The sequence below is a fragment of the Falco punctatus genome (genome assembly GCF_963210335.1).
Source record: "Falco punctatus genome assembly, chromosome: 7".
Lineage (NCBI taxonomy): Eukaryota > Metazoa > Chordata > Aves > Falconiformes > Falconidae > Falco > Falco punctatus.
In genome coordinates, this window is record NC_137587.1 from 18,290,427 (window position 1) to 18,310,091 (window position 19,665).

The 19,665-nt window shown below is 36.4% G+C and overlaps 1 protein-coding gene across 2 annotated transcripts in view; it reads right to left on the reverse strand.

Moving 5' to 3' along the window:
- Positions 1-14,231, reverse strand: part of LOC308067281 (formin-1-like) — a 50,319-nt gene extending 36,088 nt beyond the window's left edge. For both annotated transcript variants that reach the window (XM_080395886.1, XM_080395887.1), the window contains exon 1: positions 14,116-14,231. The gene's annotated coding sequence lies outside the window, so the exon portion shown is untranslated. The remainder of the gene's footprint in view (positions 1-14,115) is intronic.
- Between the last annotated feature and the right edge of the window lie 5,434 nt (positions 14,232-19,665).

The window sequence follows — 19,665 nt, forward strand, 5'->3', positions numbered from 1 at the left end:
CCTGCTGAAGCACAATCTTCCCTCAGTATTTTCTGATACAAATCTTTTACCTTGAAAAATCTGACACAAAAAGATGACATTGCTAACACCCATAGCTGGAGACATAATCCTTCTCTCATACATCATCCCTCTGTCTCCAGGGACCTCAATCAATGCTGTTCTATAAGGTCACAAAATGTTCACTAAAGCAGTCATTTCAAACGGATTTTACTTTTAATGCTGAAACTTGTTGCCATCTCTCTGTTAAAAGTTAACTTAATGTTGAACATTTAGTCAAAAGAACCATTCAAGCATGTATGACGCCTTTTTACTCAGTCAGCACAACCAGCAACATAACACAATCACAATGTAATTAGCTCTCGCTGCTTTTTTTACTAAGAAAACATTTAAAAAATAAAAAAGGCTGAGCATTTTCTTCTCATATTTATCTCTGAAACCACCATGACATCGAGAAAACTTGCAAGGAAAAAAAAAAAAAGGTTCTGTTTACTTGGCTAGCATATAGACAGTGTATAGATCTATTTTTATTCAACATGCAATAGTGTAATCATACTACTACAGACAGGTTTATTGACCTTTGTTATTTCCTTTTCTTTGCATCACATTTTATTTTCCTGCTACAGATTGGATATATTTACATTCTTTTGATACATCATGATAAAAGTTAGCATACTCCATTTGAGCACTAAATTGGCTTTTTATCCAAAAGGAACTCCACATTTGAAGTGAAGAAGTCTGCAGTCACTAGGAAATGCATAAGCATCAGGGAAAGACCTAATTTTGCTCAGCAGCAAATTCAGCAGCGAGCAAAGCAGGAAAGCACCTGCTCCAAAGCTTCTCTTTCTTAAAAAAAGCAAAAATTTCCGTTTTCAACTTTCAAAGCATAAATACAGTAGAACTTTCCATTATTCCAAAATAGTCAAACTTAGCCTCAGTCAACAACAATTAAAAGGAAGCTGTCACATTACTATGTTACACATTTCAGTTTTACATATTTTTTTCAATACACAAGTACTGTATCAGGTTTTATTATACAGGGAGTCAGATATAAAATGATGCCAATAACTTATCATAAGTAATTAGGCAATCCTAACTCTAAGAAGCAAGCAGCATTTACCCCAAACATCCTATCATAACAGCAAGTAGGCTTTTTGCAGTGATTTTGATGCACATTTTGTTAAAGCATTGCATATGCCTGTAATGTTCTTTAAATAGTTTCAAACTTCCCATTTACTTTAAGCTGTATCACTTTTCATGCCAGCAAAATTCTTTATATGCACACATAAACCTCGAAGACAGAGGAGAGATTCCCAAGGAGAGTGACTAATGGTAAAAACTGTCTTCCATCAGAGCCAGATCAGCTTGTTAATTCTGCTCATCAGCTGCCAATAGTTATGTGCCATCATTCAGAATCCCATACAAGTATAGGAAGGGGTAGGAAACATGCAAAACCTTTAGTCAGCGTTGAAGACGTGTCGTTTCACAGACCTATAAGAGTTTCTCAGAAAATTATGCCATACTGTTTCTTCCTGTATTCTTATTTTAACTCATTGTCTGAGTCTGGAGTTGGAAATACGGACAAGGCTGAGGACTGCCAAAAAGAGCAGCCTCACTTCTAGACTTCTTTGTCTCCAGCTGTGCACGCCTGCTGCTTTTCTAGTGTAGAACTGAGTGATTGCCCGGCCACAGGGTGTGTCACTGGCAGATGCAACCAACAGTGGTTCTCCATACGAAGTAATAACCATCAAAGAACACTTTTTCATCACAGGAGCAGTCTTAAATCTCGTCACTCTTCACCCAAGTAGTGAGGAACACCAGTTACAGTAGCAATTTGCTTACGCATAGCACCAAATTGACCCTCAAGTAACCTACTGTTGTTAGCTCCATCCAATATGAGCTAGTTAACTTGCGGACATTTCCATAAACAAATACTCAGCAGTCCCAGCTAATGCATGCTGAGTCAGTTTTTACTTACAGGAAAACTTTACTGAGGAGCAGAATTTCATGGGAGTTACTAGGCAGTCAAATGAATGGCACAGTCTATGTTTTAGTCCACTGGCAACATACAGCTGTTAAACTAGGAAGAAGAAAGAATATCTAACAGGGAAAAACCTAGCTAAATGAGAGTGGATATCCCAAGGAGACCAAATCTGTGCTTAGTATTGACTTAAGGAAGAGGATGCATCACATCAAAGTATTTGTCAATCCATGTGATTTAGAAAATAATAAAAGGAAAGGAGCAATAGGAAGAAAGGGAATTGTTTTTTAATACACAGAATAAGACAATCTGTATTATGTGTATTTCATGGTCTTATCTAGGAAAAAACCCACAGTGTTAAATTAGTCCAAATTATTTCACGTTTTCCTCTGCTTCACCTCAACTGGCACGGCATTTTCTCATGGAAATATGATCAAGTGACTACAAGGAAATAGCATCATGGAAACTATAAACCCAGTAGTTACAGACCCAGACAAAATGATCAAATTTAATATCCTCAGATGACATCTATGGTATCATCAGGTGCAACAGCTCAGTTCTGAAGAGTACATGGAAACACGCATATATACTGGGTTTTTTGACAAACAAATATATGTGTAAAGGAGAGAACTAGTGAGCCCTTGGCTCTGCCACACATTTGCTGAACTATATGCCCCTCCCAAAACACAAGCAACTTCCCTCATCTAATCTGAAGCATTACATTACTGGAATGAGATCTACAGCTCTATCTTAAATCATATCGCAACTAAAAGGTCTTTTTGAGTTAGAAACAAATAAATCTACTGAAGATACTATTTTTTTTTTTAATCTTACCATCTTTGACAACACTTTGTTATGCCAACTTAGGCCTGTTTTAAAGGCTACATCCTAGTAGATCTCTTCTTAGTTACACCAAACTAAACACTGGGTTTGGTGCACACATATTGACACGTTAAAATGTAGAATCACCTTAAAAAGAATGAACACCATTCCTTACGATGAAAAAATTTACACATACCTCAAAATTAAATCATATTAAAAGTGAGTTTTAGAGAAAATCAGTAATAATAATAATAGCAATAGCAGAAAGGACACTTTGTTACTATTAGGCCAATAAAATAGTCTGTGTCAAAGTTTTCATTGATTTAAAATATAATGTGATACCAATGCACTGCTGCAATGTTTAGTGGTATTTTGAAGCTTATTTCTATTAATAGATACATTCTCTACTAAGAAAATATTTTTCTCTTCAGTGCCTTCAGTATCTTATTCAGCCTTTATTTTATAATCTTCCATCAGAAAACAAAGACTTGAACTCCCTGCTCTATAAGCAGAAATATTACAAGAAACTATCAGGAGAATCATGTTAAGGAAGAAAACTGATTAAGGACTTTCAAACTTAATTACAACACTAGCTCCCCAACTTTTCTGTTCACTTTGCAATCGGTTTATAATCCTACTTCCGTTTGCAAAGTTTACCAAGAGAAGTGAATTTTTTGTAAATTAAAGCCACACTCAGGCAAAGTTTACAGCTTAAGCAAAATGCACATTAATCCAAGACAACTGAAAATTTTAACCACATAATGTATAGTGTGGAGCAATGAAAGCCATCTTCAGCATCATTGCTGTTTCTCCCATGCAGCTTTCAAATGCATAGTAGCAGAGCACTGGGATTCATGTTGTGAGAAATAGTACTTTAAGGAGAAAAACAGCTATTCAGAGATAACCAGCTAAGAACTGGAAAGAACAACTGAGATCGTTAAATAGGCAGCTGAGAAGCAAACTTGCTCTGCTTTGTTTAACAACAAGAAATGTCACAGATTTAGTGCCCCTTGAGTTCTAGGGTGAACGCATTCATCCACTTCGCCTTTCAAAATACACTCTTAGAAAGCCACATCTCCATTGCTGCAGTTCCTTCTCTTTAGCAGGACACATAATTCACTGCTCAGCATGACAGATGGTCTTCCTCCTTTCCCTGATCTTTAAGTAAGTAAGAATTGGAACTCCTTACTTTCCCAGCTCTCTCCAATATCTGATTGTTACTAGGTGGCAATCTGTTCCTGAGTAGCTATGGCTAACTTTTTGTGCTGTGTTATGTATCTAATTAACACATCAAACAGAAAAAGCATGGTAGAGGAAATGTAGTAAAAATGTGGACAGAGGAGGGTTCCACATCACAAGTTAGAACAAACTGCATTAATATTTCTTTATGGAGCACAACTTGTTTGATAGAGACAAACTCCCTCATTTTCTTCTCTTGATTAAACTCTCACATTCCTCCAAGGTTCTTTCAAACTATCATTTCACTGACACAAATGTTATCACTAGATAGATAAAAAGTTATTACTTCTTTATGAAGACAAAATATTACAGCTCCTTGCAGCAACTTATATATAAATGATTTTGTAATAAGAACTTTCCAAGTATAAGTCTCCATTGTTTTTACTGGATTGTGACCAAAAAAAAATCAAAATTAGGATACTTAATTATTTGTGTAATACCTTGAACAATACTGCATATAGCTACCGATGGTAGTTTAAAACACCACTCTTCTCAACTTCACGAGTACTGAACTCCACTAGCAAAGAGGTGTCAAGGAATAAGAAACAAAGCCTATGCCAGACAGAGAACTGCTTTATTAAATTTCAGATCTCATGCAATGACACAAGGGAAGTATTAAAGCACGTTAAGAGTCTTGCCAACAAAGGGATAACACAGAACATAAGGTTGAAAGTCATTAAGTTAATCCACAACAAAGAGCTTTGTAAACCAAGAACAATTTTAAAGCACAAATGCAAAATGTAGTTAACTATACAAACAAACAGATAAATAAAATGGAAATAACTAGAAAAGCATGTTAAAATGCCTTGGATCTTTTACAGTCTTTGACTATGTCATTCTCTTCAAATTAATCCAACACAGAACTGAGCCCATGAAACAAAGTAATCTGAAACCCAGCTCTCAGAATACACTATTATCTTGGTCATCTGAAGATGAGGAAATCTAAATGACTGGAAATCCAAAACCATAACTTAACAAAAAGGTAATCTACCCATGGCATATAAAGTTAATCAAAATTGTTCTTAAGAGTTTCTGGATAGACTGAAAAATATGATGATGCCTCACTAGAAACAAATACATTCTCAGAAGCCAAACCGCCCCGTACTTGTTCCTGGTCCTTTCTAGACCACTGTCCTATTTGAAATAGTTGTGAGGAAGTGTATTACCTTTACAGTGCACAAAACATGGGAAAAAGCAATGATGATACTTCGGAGTTCAGAACTAATGCTCACCATTTATACTTAAAATTTATATTACACATTTAACTAGTCAGGTTGGGAAACACAAACCCCACATATTGCTCACACCACTTGGTTTCAAAAATTGTTAAAAAACCCCTAGATTGCAAAACAAGAATTATATGGAAATTACTGACTTCATAATAGTTTAGTTTCTGAAAGGATACAAATATTTTTACAACAGTGACCTTCTTCATTACAAAACATCACAATTCCTGACAAATATTTTCATTTTTACCAAGAAAGTCCCTTTATTCAGATTTTTGCTCCTACAATTTGAGCCAAGTGACCTCCAATACAATTTATCTAAGTAAATACCAGACCTAAATTATGTTTTTGCCTATTACAACCATGTAGTTCTAGTTCCAACTAGTTCCACCCGCCTGCGCTAAATCATCAGTGATCCTTTTCCAAAAGCCACATGGTGAGGAGAACCTATATAAACCTTTCAACCAAGGAACAGGGATTTTTTTAAAATTGCTATTATAAAAGCAGAAAAAATGTTAAAAAGATAACTTAAAGGTTAATGAACATTCTAAGGGTATCTTTAGAGACCTGTATTATCAAAGACTTCAGAACAGATGTATATAATGTCAATGATATCCTTGAAACTGATTGTTTCTCTTCAGTGCATTTCTTAATAATGATGGCTTATGCAACAGCTCAGCTGTCCATAATATTCCTTCAATAAAAATGCTGACATGCCCCCGTGTTAATAGCTTCCATTTTATAGTAGATACATGATCCTAAATAAGAAAAAGATGTTTCCAGCACTATGCTTCCCGTAAAAATGTTTCTCCTGATATTTTGTATTGCAATCTTTATCTAAAATCAACTATCTGCTATAGATTAAAACCCAATATTTAAAATATACTCCTTAAATACAGATAAAAAGTTCTCCAAGCTGTTTTTACATTCTAATTGTTCCAAATAATCCCAACTTAAAAGTTTTACAGAATTTCACTGAATTATGTTTTTGCCACTGGATTTTTCAACACTAGAAAAGAATTATACAGATGGAAAAGATGGAAAATAAGTAACTAAAGAAATAAAAAATAAAAATCCTGTATTACACTCCTGTCTTTTACAGTAAAAACAGAAGGGGAAAGAAAGAGCATGTAACAATTAAAACTTCTATTTTAAAATATCCAGGTAAGAGTTTTATCATTATACTTCAGGTTGAGCAAGAAATCTAATGTATCATTTCTTTCATCACTTTCAAAAGAAAATAATTTCCTGTCAGATCTAGTTTTGAACTTGGAGTACAAAAAAAAGGAAATAACTGCATGGAACTACCAGTGATTCAAGGAAGACAAATAATTCTGCTTTTAAAGAGCTTAGCGTATGAGTTGATTCTTGGAGAAGGAAACAGTATTATGACTAAGCAAAATTAAAAGAGATTAAGCACAGGCAGATGCTAATGGAAACAGATAGCAAGTAATATGTTTGTTTCTTCTACCTCCAGTATTTTCTGAATGTAATCTGCCATAATTTGGAAATACACAATTTATTTTGTACAAGTGGATTTTTTTTTCTCCCCCTCAAAAGAAACTGACATGAAAGTTCTCATCCTTTTGTAGCCTACTTCAATTTAGCAAAGCAATATGTTGTTTTTTCTAAGGTTAGCAAGTTAAAAACAGAAAAAAGATGACACACAACAGATCCTTATTACTACTGAATCTGTTGGCAGAGTTCAACCACACCACAGGACATATTTGTCCAAAATCTGTTTGAGAAAGGTGACTAATTAGGAACAAGTTACTAAATGGAATTTCCAACACAAACTTTTCCATTTTACTGTTCCAAGAGTCTGCTAATAAAAAATTCTGTAATGGATATTATAACCATAAAAAGTCTTAATGCAATAAGTAGTAAAGTAGCAGATATTAAATGAGAGGAAGACCTAAGGCAATCTGTATACACATCCTGAAGAAGCCATTCTTAACACAGTAACAGTCTGTTTGAAAAAGAATATTTCAAGAAGTAAGCATTTAAATAAACAAAATCCCTCTGCACTTCAGCCAGGTATTTACATCTCCATCTTGCTCCTGGGCACTCAGCAGGGGAAAAAAACAAAAGAACAGATGAGTCCATCATCTTGCTTCCAGTTTTTTTGGACTGGAACAGAGTTTTCTGTCTGCGGAAGAGGCAAACTGCAAGGAAAGTATCACTAAAACCATTGCACTCCAGTTAAAAATATAATCAGCATATAGGATTTGAAGCAAAATGTCATTCACAAGATTTATAGCCTTATAAATAAGGGAGTTTTTTCTAAGTGATGGCAACAGCAACTCATAGAATTTAAAGATATTAAATGGGTTTAACAGATTATAACATGATCAGAATCATATTTGTCATTTCTTGCGAGAAACAACTGCCTTAGTGTTTTACTGAGATTTTGCTAAGGAAAAACATTTCAGGAGGCAATATTTGGCATGAGGAACTGCAGCTGAGATAATGAGCATCACAAAATATAACTGAAAAGGGATTCTTATAATGAAAAATGGCTGAACAACTTCAGTATAGATGGTAGTAATCAGTCTTGCTGATTTTTTAAATTGAGTATCAGAAAAACAAGTTTATTTTCTATGACAGATGAAACAAGAATTTCCATTTTGTATGATAAATGAAACACCAGCCAGACTTTGTTTCAAGCACCGACACTGACCCTCAGATTTCTTCTAAAGGTAAACCTTGGAGCTAATAGATATTACAGTACCTCCGAGAATGACACTGCCCTCCTGGCCTAGGTCTGCCAGTACAACCCAGCAACAGCAGTTTATTTCTGCCTTCCTCAACAAAGACCAAAGACATCTTCACCATACTCCAGAAGACATTTTCTTCACTTCTTAACACATAAGGAAAGTGAAAATCCGTTGAGTATATCTATCCAAAATTCTGAAGGGCTAAGGTAGCAACTCGACTTACGCTTTCACAGTATCTAGAGGATACACACACAAACTGTTATGGTTCAAAGGGATTTAAAAGATATTTGCAAACACGCAAACAACACCTCCAACTCTCCTTGCTGGTAAGAAAAGAGTATTTTGCCAAATCTGGAAATTAAAATGAATGTTAGAATGATTTCATCTATCTTAAAAATAAAGACAGGGTTTATTCCTCAACAACAGCATTACACTGTATTCTGTGCTTTATTAATTATGCCTTAATGTAATATATATCTTATTCAAACAAATAACCCTCCCCTAAAACTTTCTATACCTAAGATGAATACTCACAATTAAATCTTAAAATTGAAAATTGTTCCTGGATATATGTACAGGGCATGTGGCTAATACTCAGCTGAACTCATAGTGATGTAAAAATTAATTACAGGCAAGAAAAAAGATCTTTTGCCGCAGGATAAAGGGGTCTTAATGAAAAGCTGTACTACTAAATAATCAGCCGATTTTTCAAGTAGTAAACAAAAAAAAAAGCGCTACATTAGACCAAAACAGCTTGTACAGACCTCTATTCAGATGTCTAAAATGTAATCTTTACATATTTCTACACAAACATACTATATCATCAGGAAAAGTAAAACAAAAAAAATTTGCATTGATAATGAACAAAATAATATAAACTTTCAATATCATACCTGTACATGTTAGACTTGGGTCATAAACTGCACACATGACTTTTTCCCAGATTTAACCTAGATAAGTAATCCCTCATAAAACATTTTTATTTAATACTTTATCAACAGGTAAGTTTTACAGGATACACAGTAGCTTGTTTCTACTTCTGTCAGCAGGTACAGGATATTTTTAAAGAAAACCAATGTGAATTAAATATATTTTAAATAAAAGAATTGTCTTCTTGTTAATCTTTGTCTAAAAGATTTAATTTCGCTTATCTGGACAGCAAACTCTTCAGGCAAGAGCTGCCTCTTATTCTATTTTGTATAGTTTAGCATCTTTAGTTTCATTAAACCAAGACATCAGATTTTATTTATTTAATTATTGCACGTCCATAGTCTCATGATGATATTTAAATGAAGCATTTAGTACACAGCCTTTCAGATCAACGGTCTTTCACCAAACATCTGGCATACCCATGTATTCTAAACTTTAAACCCAATACAGTGTTTAAGGAAAGCAAAGGAGAAGAAAACTAAAAGGCCATGTTACAGCAAATCTTTCAGCTATTTCATGAACAAGGAAAGTAATTCCAAGAGCAAAAAGTTTGGAACAACTGCAAATGGAAGCGTAAATGCTAAGGAAGCTTCAGTAGTGAAGACAGAACAGAAATGAAATTTAAAAAAATAATGAGGAGCAACTAAAAAACCTTCTTATAACAACATTTTATAACTTTAGAAGAACCCCTCCATAAAATTCAGCAAGCTTTGAATATATCCTTCTGCAATGAAAGGTCAAAGAAGCTGTCCCTTATTAAGTTCTTAGGAATCAAGAACAATTTCTGAAATAATGTATTTGACAAGTTAGCAAACAAACATATTTTAAAATATTTTAAAAAATTATGCAAACTTTGAGAATAAACTCAGAAAGTTTTTTAACTTCCTCCCCTTCCCAAACTTCAGTGAACTTGGAATTACTTTACCCTTAAGGAATTTTGGGTTGCTTCAAAAATTGTATTTATCATCCAAGTTTTGAAAACCTTGGTTGTACTGGATGAAATGGGATTTAATGACTTGTGATGATCACGTTAACACTTCAAAGAAGTAAGTGTTAAAGCAGAGAACTATGGTTGCATTTGTTTTCTTCAGTGCAACTTTCTCGCTAGCAGCATTTAATGCATCGCTAAATGGTTTTGACATAGGACTACAATTTATAAACCCAATTGCTATCCATCTGAGAGGAGAGATTACAGGTTTTCCAAAGGCCTGTTAAACAAATAAGTATATTAAGTATCAGCTTTTATATACACACCATTTAGTTTGTTTTATCTGTCCTAAGTGCAAATCAGTTAACATTAAAAAAAACCTTGAAAATGGTTAGTTGCTTATATGTTACTGTGATTTTCTTGGTCTGTGCCCTATCGTGGAAGATCATACATGGAATTTTTACGAAATTGAGCAAGTCTGCCAACAGGCAGATACACTTCTACAAATAATAGTATTTAAAAATATTTATAAAACTCAAATTGTTTTAAGATTAAACAGGTTGCATAGATCCTCCAAGGGGATTTTAACTTTTTAGCAACCAGACAACCCTCAGAGTAAAAAAAGCAAGAAGATTAAAACATGAAGACACAGTATTTCAGTGTATTAAGCTTAAAGTACTGCAGAATAAAAAGAACGGTTTTGAGAAAAAAAGTCAACTTAAATCCGGACATGATAAATACTGATTTTACTTCAAGATTTCAGAAATACCATTTAAAATAATTTATAAGATTTAATGGCTCTTTAAATGGAGGACAGAAGCAACTCATTATTAAGAATTTACAGGTCTTATGTAATTTTCTAAGGGCCCAACTCAACAAAATATATATGGTCTTTTGAAGAGACTAAGCCCTCCATTATCACCACATAGAACTGCATTTGAAATCAAACGGAATGTCCAAACTAATGATTAGATTAGTGAGGTTCAACCTTCCATGGAAAGGGAAGAAACAGCAGTAACTGCATGACTTAGATAAGAATTCATGCAGCACATTTTGTGTGCTTTTTTTCCCTGTTCTCAGGCAGAAGTGCCAAGACTTCCTATACATACTGTATCTCTACTCTGGCAGCACTTATAGGGAAGCACAACCACAAACATTAATCTCGAAAGATGTTATGAAATTGCATAAGGCTTTAAATGATCATGGCAAAAAGAAAAAATACCTCCCTCAGATTGCCTGTTGCAGGCAGGTCTAGGCTGTACAGGCTCTACTGTCACAGAGGAAGGCTGAATTAAACAGATCATTAGGCACACAATCAGATCAAAAAAAATCAACAAAAATCACAAGCACCAAGTTGTTGTGCTTGGTCATTGAAATACTAATGCAGTCTACACTCCTACTATCTCCAAGTATCTGCAAATAAACCTGGATGGTCACAACTACCAATGGCAGCAGTGAGATATAATTATAAATAATAAAAGGAGGGGTTGGGTGTAAAGGAATAATGTATAAATATATAAAACATGCCAAAACAGTAGAAACAATTTATACTCAGTTAAGGTTCAGATTGCACTGAGTTCTATCTATTTTATCACTCCATGATGGACATGATTCCTGCCTTTTTGGTGCTCTTAAGGATATCTGAAATCTAATGGAATATACATTCAGATTACATATTTTAAAAGTCATATGAGATCAAAGATAGGTGAAGAATTTATTTCCTGCCAAAATAGCTAAAGCAAAATTAAAAGCTGACAAATGTTCTCAGATGCCAGGAAGACTGGGTGGAGAAAGGGATGCAAACTAATTTTTGAAAACAGCAACACAGAGGCACATGGAAATTTTTTTCTCATCTGGTTTTTAAATATTATAGTAAAGAGCAGAAAGCTGTCCCACCCTACAGCCTTAATGAAGACCTCTATGACTGCTCTTGCTTTCATTTTCCTACTCTTGACCACTCTCTGGAAGAATCATTTTGGGTCATTTACAAAGGCTTCTTTTGACTTTTGGTTCCACTTTCAAACATCCTATTTGTGCAAGTTAAAGCAGCATCAAACCTTCATAAAGCGTCACCTCGCTAATTGATATTGTAAAGGGCTAAGATTACATGCTTCTTTACACAGACAAAGCATCAAGAGTTTTTCTTAAACAAAGCAGAAAAAATATCTTTTTTTTTCTGCCAAGGTGGGATATTAGTCTTTTCCTAGCTAAAAAAACAACCAAACAAAAAAACACACAACCCCCCCAGTAGTTCTTTGTATCCCAGAGAGAACTGGCTCTTCACCGTATTTTTATATCCTGACTAACGTCAATATAAAGTTGATATTCATTACCCTGGCATTTATTTTGAAGAGCAGCCATTTCTCAATTTTCTATTTGATACTGGCCTAGCTTCCACAAAAGGAAAAGGTCTTTGGTTTCTAGTTGCTAAGCTTTCTCAGAGTGAGATTTTATCCAATTTGTCATCATCTTATAGTAGCACATTATTTTCTTCTTCGAAAAGTATTAACAGTTTATTTTAAGTGAACAAGGATTGATAGATGGAACTGTGCACTCTACAGATATGAAAAGCTGAAAACAGAAATTGAAAGAAAAAATTGCAAATATTTTGGAAATACCTGTCTATGTAAGAAATCCTCTACAGAAATAATATACTTTTACCCATGCCTCTACTTCAGTCTTATGCTAACGAGCTGGGAAATATTTGGGAAACATTCACCTCTTGTTCACTACTTGCTATATGATTAAGTCACCTATGCCCATGTAGTTCTACACCTTACACATACATCTGTGAAAAACCCCAAGTGAACATGCATGCTCATGGCACTTGACTTTTAATGAGACAGGTTGCACTCAAGTCAAAACTAATTTCCATTGTTAAAAAGACACTTCACAAGATGGTTTGATTTCATACCAAACTCCATCTCTCTATCCCTAGACATTCTGTCAACAGTCCTTCAAATTAAGCTAATGACGTTATGAGTTGACAGTTTCTTTTTTTAGTAACACAGAAAGCATTTCTTCTTTCTCTTGTCCACTCTCCATTTAATCCAAAGTGGCTGAATTGTTTCTGCTGAAGCTTACCGAAACAAGCCAATTCACCTGCAAGCACAGGCCAAGCTACCTGAAAGGTGAAAGTTTCAGAACATTATGTGTAAGTAATTTTCATGAACTTCCAGGATTACTACTGATATAGTGGTATAACTATCTTTACAAATGTGTACATAATGGTTTAATAATAACACTAGCACTAGACATTTCTACAAGTAAAATGATCATTATACCATCATGAACAATTCAAAGGATGGATGGAAATAAGTAACTAAAACTGGGAATGTAATCAAAGCTTCTCTATAATACGTCAGCAATTTTTTAGTATTAATTTTCTGTAAAGCCCGAAGAAAGCAAGGACCCATCATGATTCCTGTGACATCGCTGGGAAAACAAATATCACAAGACAAGACAGTGGGACAGCTGGAAGGACTAAGCATACACTGTTCGCAGACCAACTCTCTGTCAGTTGCATCATCATGTGATTTAATACTGCAGCTGAAGAAAGGAAACTATGCAAGAAGGCTTTCTTCAGAATGTTAGTATGTGTCCTTTTCCTACACATAGAAGGCACTGGCAAATGTCATCATACAAATACGTTCTAATTCAGGGTAACAGTCCAGTAGCCTAATCTGCAATGGTGACTGCCGTAAGCTGTACAATATAGAGAAACAGACTGTTTGAACGCTGTAAATATTAATCGTGTTTTCCCATAAGCTTTACAATATAGAGAAACAGATTGTCTGCACGCTGTAAATACTAATCACGTGTTTTCCGCTCATCAGCCCTCCTGCGTGCATGACGATACCTGCATCCATCAGACGCGACGGAACGCTAGCAATCTGCATTCCCCGCTTCACCGGACCTTGCCCATGCATCGCAAAAAGCGCCTACAGTTTAAGGGTAACGATGGGGCGGGGGGCGGCAAAGCAGGCACAGCTCACACCAGCAGCGCTGACACGAAGGGGGGAAGGAGGGAAGCTACGGGCTGGCTTCGGACTGCGAGCGAAACTAAGAGATCCCGGCTTCTGTGACCCCGCAGAAGCTGTTTATAAATAGACAGCGAGGAGCAGACAAGATGTTAAGGCGGACTAAACAGACCTCTTCTCTGCAGCCCTGACTTCGTGATTTTGGTTTTTTAATCCACTCGATGGCGCCCGGGGCAGGGAGCGGAGCGAGCGGACGGGCAGCGCGGTGGGCGAGCGAGCGGAGGCTGGTTATTACCTTGCGAGACGCGGACCCTGCGTTCAGCTGCTCCCGCTGCCGCTCCAAGTGCAGGAGGACGCGCTGCTCAGCGGCTGCGGCTGCCCCGCGCTATTCCCGGCCGCCGCCGCCCCCGGGTGACCGCCGGTGCCGCCTCCCCGCCGCCCGCCCTCGCCTCACGGACCGTGCCCGCCGTGGGAGCCCCCAGCCGCGCGCGCCTCACCGGGCCCTCCCGGCGGGGGAGGCGACACGAGCGGACGGACAGGGCAAGTGACCAATCCGCGGGCAGCGCGGCTTCCGCGCGGAGGCGGGCGCGCGGCCGCCCGGCATCCAGGCAGGCTGCGGGGGGGGCGCGGGGGAGCGGGCGGCGGGGTCTGCGGCCGCGGCGGGCTGCGGGCGTGCCGGGGGCTGTCCCCGTCGCTCGCCGGAAGGGCGCCCGAGTGCTTTCTGGCTCTCTGGAAGAGCTGTCGCTGCGCCGTTTGTTCCTGCCGGCCGGCGTATCGGGAAGCCGATTCTCCAGCGAGTGGGGGATCCCGGGGAGCTAACGCATCGAGGCGTCAGCCCGCTGCTTTTTGTCATAAACTGTCTTTGCATAATCCATCACATCTCTTCTTCTCCTGGGAGGGCATCGCTGCCAATCGTGTAGCTACCGCTTACCGCAGTAATTGCAGTACGGCCCTTGAGCAGCTCCAAACTGCAACCTTAGAGGACAAGGAATCCCACCCTTTGCTCCTAACGCTGCGTGAAGAGGTAAATCACAACACAAGCTGGTTCCTAAGCTGCCTCATAAAATACCTAGCTACTTCAAGGGACGGAAATTAGGTGGAACAAGAAAAGGACCTGATTTTTTGGTCTGAACTTCGTTCTGCAAGTAATCTTCCTGCTACTCTGCACTGAAAGTACTCCATTCTGCAAGGCACCACCATAAGGGAAGGAAAAGGCCTTTGGAACTACGTACTTAGGTGAAAAGAATAGAGACAATTCCGAAGTAACAGTTAAGGTTAAAATATTTCTAGGTACAGGCACAATTGGGAGAAAGAAATAGTCTGAATCCCACTGGTTTTTAAGACCCTTCTCAATATTGAAACATTGCAATGAAACACTTTTACTCGCTGTAACATACAGCCTTCTGAAATGCCACATTTGGTTCTGCTGAGCTTCATTAATATGTGGTACATTTATTAAATATTAGCTCACTCTGCAGATTTTTCATAAACAAATGTGATCTTAAACAGAAAACATCCACCTCTGTTTGAAACACTAGGGACTGTCAAATTCCCATCACTTTAGGCCACTCACAGCATCGTTTCCTTTTGAATTCTTAACAAATTGAGTTTTCTCCTTTTTACCTGAAATTTTATGACCATCAACCCATCAACTCCTATACAGAAATACTAGCTCATACTCTGCATATTAAAACAATGTCTGCAGACTAGGGAATGGAAAAAACCCTGGCTGAAAGTAAGGCTTTCTCTTCTGATGTTTGGTATTTTCAAAGTTTAACAATTACTTTGTTAGTAACTTCCCTTTTTGCAAGCCCATGGTTTATATGGAGTTCTCAGAAAGCAACCAACATGAAATGATTATGTCAGGCTGCAATGTAGGGCACACAGAGAGTAAAACCTAATCTCCAAGAGGTTTCCACTTCATCTGCACTCATCTGCGTAATCAGCTTTTCATCTTGTCATAGGATAAATGCAACCTGCCTTCTGCTTCATTTACCCTATATAGAACAGTAGTATAGATTTGTATGAAGCAAGTGGTAGGAGCTCATGTAGGAATGTATTCAGAAAGGAACTTGAAACCATTCAGTTTTTAAGGGAACATTAAAGGTTCGAAGTCATATATTTGCTAAATTGATACACTAATTAGTGTTGAAAGCAATTCACTCCATCTAGTATGCAAACTGACCCTGCTTTAGATGAAACAATCCTTACTTTCAGCTACCATTTAATTTCTTAATCTGTGACTTTGTGGATGGTAAACAACGATAGCTGTTGCTTAAAACTTTCAGGAGCTTTTATAAACTGTTTAATTCCAGTGAATAACTCAGGCTGTTAAGTGGGACTAGTATGATTATCACTTGTTTCAATCTCAGTTCAGTTGAGTGTGGAAGGCTCATACAAGTGAAGACCTTCATGAAACAAAGGAATGAGTAACAACCTCCTGTTCAGACAGCTCCTTTATTTGAAACACTTTAACAAAAATGTACTCAGAAGCAATGTCTGAATTGGAAAGGTACTGACGGACTTTGTTGCTTGGAAAACAAGGTAAAAACTAAGCTTTAATGGCTAACAATAAGGATACAGGCTGGCCAACTGAATGTTTATGATTCTTTGTGCTCTTGTCTCAAAGGATGAATATTTTTCTATACTACCGTCAGAAAAATGTTCATAAAGATGTATGGGTAATCTCCTAGAAGTACCTGAGGAAAACATGAACTGTATGATGGAAAAAGGAGAGTAGGAAACATCTTGCAGCTTTCTGCCAAAGCACTTGTTACTAGTCTGAACCTGAAGATCTAAAAAGCAAAAAGCCATTCCGTATAAGCCAGCTCCATTTTCCCTTTTTTTCATGCCTGCAGCAAAATCTCATCCCTGAACAGGTGTTTCCTTCTTTTAATATGTTTATTTTCTTGTCTTAATATTGCATATCAGAGCTGACACTTCAGCATAACGGGGATATCAGATTTCATATTTTCAACTTAAAATTAATACTTTGAATTCTCAATAAATTCACATCCATAATTCAACATTGCATTGTCTACTCACATGGCCAGTTTTGAACCCAAAATGATTTATTTTTTTCCTAACTTGCTTAGATACATGAATTGAATGTGTTTATGGCATAGTATATATGCCCAGAACCCTGTATTCTTCAGTTCCTCCTCCTGCAGCTCCTTACATCTCCCTTGTGTCATCATTCCATATTCTTTAATCCACACCATCCTGTGCCTTGGAACAGCAGAATGAGCTGTGCTCATTTGCTTCATCATTCCAGGGATCCCATTCCACTAACAACTGCTCTAGATTATGATCCCTTTTCTCTCCCCCCTGCCAGTTTTCTTTTCATGTCTAAAACTCAGTAGAGATTCTGCTCAATAATACTGAGAACAAATCGTGAAATTTTATGGAGTCCTTAACAGGATCAATAACATTTCTGGCATAACCGATTGACAAAAAAAAAAAAAAAAAAAACATCTAAGTGTAAGATACCATCTGCTTTCTTAAAAAATTATTAAAATAAATAAAATTTGGCTTTTAGGACCTAGATTACTCTGTATCTCCATACAGAAGAAAAAAGGCAACAGCACTGTTTATATGAACAACATAAATACAAATATACTGGAATAATTTATATAATGGATTGGAAGGATTTTTTTTTGAGCAGAGTGGTTTTTTTTTTTTGTATCTGCAACATATATTATACTGCACTGTGTTACTTTGGATTATTCATAAATTCTTGACCCCCAAACCAGCTAATAAAGAAATATTAGTTTACATTAGCAATCCATTTGTCATTCATCAATACCAAAGATTTTATCCTAATGAGAAATACAGATTTGCCCATTTCAATTTATATCAAATCTAATTTTTCAATTCACCCAAGTGATGGAGTAACTGGCCAAAATGGCTTTCTGTCTGATTAATAAATACAGAAATTCAAAAGACAGCAGAGGAGAATCTGTAATTTTCAAAATTCTGAATGTGTAAGATTTGGAAGTGCTGCCAACTCTTGTTGTTACATCACCTGATTTTGGACAGGAGGGAAACCCGTTTTACAACAAAATCAAGTGTATGTTTGCAAGTTTCTGAAAAATTGCTTATCTTTAGGAGAAAGGAACATGGTCAGGACTGCTACAGAAAGCAGACAAGATGTTACAGAAAACTTAATGCAGAAGATCTCTGTGGAAATGAACATGTGTTTAAGTGACTAAAACATTGCTAATGGTAGGGGTGTTAGTGGGACAAGTTTCATTAGCACATTGATACTGAGGTACTCTCTGCCTGACTTGAGTACAAGAAGGAAATTAAAGACACTATGGCAATTAAAAATTGAAAATAAAGGGATAATATCAAGAAATATCACTTGGTTTACATACTGTAGTCTGAAAACACATGCGTGGAAATATCAAACATTCTCTAATATTACGAATACAGACTATTTGTCTGTTATTATATTTTAAAAAGGAAGAGTTTACTGTTTGGCATATACTACATACTACCAGATTTACGTGAAGCTATTAAACCATCAAATCCTTATGAAATCATTAAATCGGTATAACTAACTCTCATGCAAACTAAACACTCAGATTGTGAGAAAAGTGTGTGTGTGTGTGGTATGAAATATTTTCTGGGAAAGACTAACAGCAGCTGTACATACAGCTATTTATTTAAGTGAGGCTAGTAGTGGAGTGCTGTGCTGAAAAATGAAAGAGAAAGTAGGTAGTACATAACAACATGATACGCATATTGGTTATATTAGCTGAAAGACCGGAGACAAACCGGCCTCAGAAATGGTCTTAACGAAAAAAAGTCTTAGGACAGCAGAAACTCATGACCACTCCTACCTCTGTCCCCTTCTCCTTCTCTGTTCCATATACATGTTTTTTTATAGCCACTACTGAATCAAGAATCAAACATAACATTACAGGTACATTTCTAGAAGCAGAAATAGATTCAAGTTGCATAGAGATGTTAAAAAAAAAGATACAACTATAAAGCCCAATTAATGTATACTGAAAGGTTACATTCAAAATAAAAGCTAAATGAAAAACAGTGCTGAGCACTGATGGAGAACGTCTGGTTTCCATGTCACTCTTGGCACACTATATACCAACAAAAGCAGCTATAAAGCAGGTCAGACGTCTGTCTTCAGTATGCCACTATAGCATTTTTGTACTTGGTTATGCTAAAGTTTAATATTAATATTTAAAATCCCAGGAGAGAAAATAAAGAGACTAAAATAATAACAAAAGCTTCCTCAACAGATACAGTATCTCTTACAAATGCTTACTTAAGAAAAAACCCCAAACTCAAAGAACCAATGTTTTTAATTAAAAAAAAAAAAAAAAAAGCTGGTTCTGCATAATAAATAAAAATATGGGAAAACAAGCCATATTCTTTCTACCTATATCAAAGACTTTAAACATATTTTAACCAAATGCAGTTTAGCAACAGTAACAATTAAGTAGAAGTAATTAGATGCAAAATTAGAAATTCTCAGGACTAGTAGTCTGAAAGAAAAAGTGAGGGAGAAGAAGAAAAGTTATATATGAACAAACAAAAAAGAGTAGCACCTTTTCTAAAATGTGTATTTTAGAAATATAGTAAAATTTCTAAAATGCAGAGCTGTATGCAAATAATGGGGAAATAAATTCAGAACCATATAATGGCTCTTACAACCCCTCTGAAAATAACAACTTAATTCAAACTATTTTTGGTAATCTGAAGTTGCTTTACAAAATTTTTAATTAAATTATTACCTTGTGAGAATCTGTTTCATACTTTAGAGTTACACACTTCTCCACCATCATCACAAGTAAGAGGCTGAGATGAAAAACATGCAATT